Below are 1,667 nucleotides of genomic sequence, written 5' to 3' on the forward strand. Positions count from 1 at the left end.
TATATATATTTTTTTTTTTTTTTTTTTTTAAGTAGGCTCTACACCCAGCATGGAGCCCAACGCAGGGCTTGAACTCACCACCTGAGATCAAGACCTAGCCCACATTAAGAGTCAGACACTCAACCAACAACCGACTGAGCCACCCAGGCATCCCTCAGGACTATACTTTTTATATAAAAAACAAGCAGGTAGGCTGGAAGGTCCTCGCATACCCACTCACCTCTCTGGATATAAGGGATCCCATTTCTTTTAGCTAGGCCTTTCAGTTTCCCAGAGCCACACTAATATCTAAGGAGTGGGGAAAGGGCTGAATGAGCCTGCAGGCCCCAAAGAATGAGGACCACAGTTGCCATCGACGCTTCCTAGCATGGCATCTGGGAACTGAGGAGAAAAAACAACTCTTGAAAGGCCTGAGATAGGGAAGCCTGGGTGGCTCAGTCAGTGCTTTAATAAACCACCGTTTTGCACCAAAACCTCTCAAGAGTTCTTTCTTGGTCGTCGGCTCCGGACTCCACCCCCACTGAACCCCACCTGTATTTCAAAACCACATCATTACCAGCCGTTCCCAGCGTGGAATCCAGAGACCGAGCTAGCGCATGGGTTTTCCACCCCAGGGAACTGCAGTCTCGAAGGCTAGAGGCTTGGCTCCATGCAGACCCACCCATCCGCCCACAAGGTTGGGCTCCGGCTGGAACCCAACTGCCAGGTCAAGCGGACCTGCTCTGTTAAGGAAAGCCAGTTATTTCGGGAGCTTGTATGCAAAAAAAAGAGCTAAGCTCAACCGAGAGGAACTTACCACACAGCTCTGAGAAGCAGCCAGAAACAACGGTGAACGCAAGAGTTCTCGGGGGGGCCCCCCACGCCTGTTTCTCGTTGTCCCCAAATGCCGGTGGAGCTTGGCTTCTAATCCCCAAATGCATTAGAAAACAGAATTCAACCAAGGAAACTAATAAGTCATTGGCTTTACTAAGCATTCCAGGAAAAGGGGAGCACTCCATCTAGCAAGTAGAGGAATGATACAAAATGGAAGCCTCTTGTAGGAGGGAGGGAGGAAGGGTGGGGCAAAAAAGTTATTAACAAAAGAGTACAAAGGGTTATTTCAGGCCAGGACCTCTTTGTGGGGGGAAGGGACCACAGGGTTTTTACCAATGCAGATTACTTCACTAGTGCCAATCAGAGAATTTCAGATTGTTAACAAGGTCACATTCCTAGGAGAGTTGAAACTGTAATTAAGCCTTGCTTTGCCTTCGTGGGGGGCAAATGACTCCATTTTGTGCTTGTTCTTTCTTTTTTAACAAATGAATCGACAGCATCCAAGCAAAAATTCGTACAGAGGGAGAATTTAGGTTAAGAAGCAACACAGTATAAAAAATTATGAAACACTGTGTGGCTCTTGCCCATGCATGGAATGTGTGTGTGTCTTGGGGAGCTGGGGAGGTGGCCTGCAGATGGAGAGCCAAACCAGGAGATTGACAACGGCAATGCAATTAACTAGATTACAACTCTTACTTGGATTTGACCATAACAATATTTTATAAATCGAAGTGTTGGCATTTGAACAGTGATATGTATACACATGAAGTATAATTGCTAGTGGGTTATATGGACTATTATTCAGAAATAACTTCGGCGATGCTGGTGAGCATGCCTAAGTACATTTCCTGGTT

General features: G+C 46.5%; 1 long non-coding RNA gene across 1 annotated transcript in view; it reads right to left on the reverse strand.

Annotated features, from left to right (window-relative positions):
- LOC117797465 overlaps positions 1–1,019 on the reverse strand; it is a 97,448-nt gene extending 96,429 nt beyond the window's left edge. The window contains exon 1 of the long non-coding RNA XR_004622469.1: positions 797–1,019. This is a non-coding gene — a long non-coding RNA (uncharacterized LOC117797465). The remainder of the gene's footprint in view (positions 1–796) is intronic.
- Between the last annotated feature and the right edge of the window lie 648 nt (positions 1,020–1,667).

The sequence above is a fragment of the Ailuropoda melanoleuca genome, chromosome X (genome assembly GCF_002007445.2).
Source record: "Ailuropoda melanoleuca isolate Jingjing chromosome X, ASM200744v2, whole genome shotgun sequence".
NCBI lineage: Eukaryota > Metazoa > Chordata > Mammalia > Carnivora > Ursidae > Ailuropoda > Ailuropoda melanoleuca.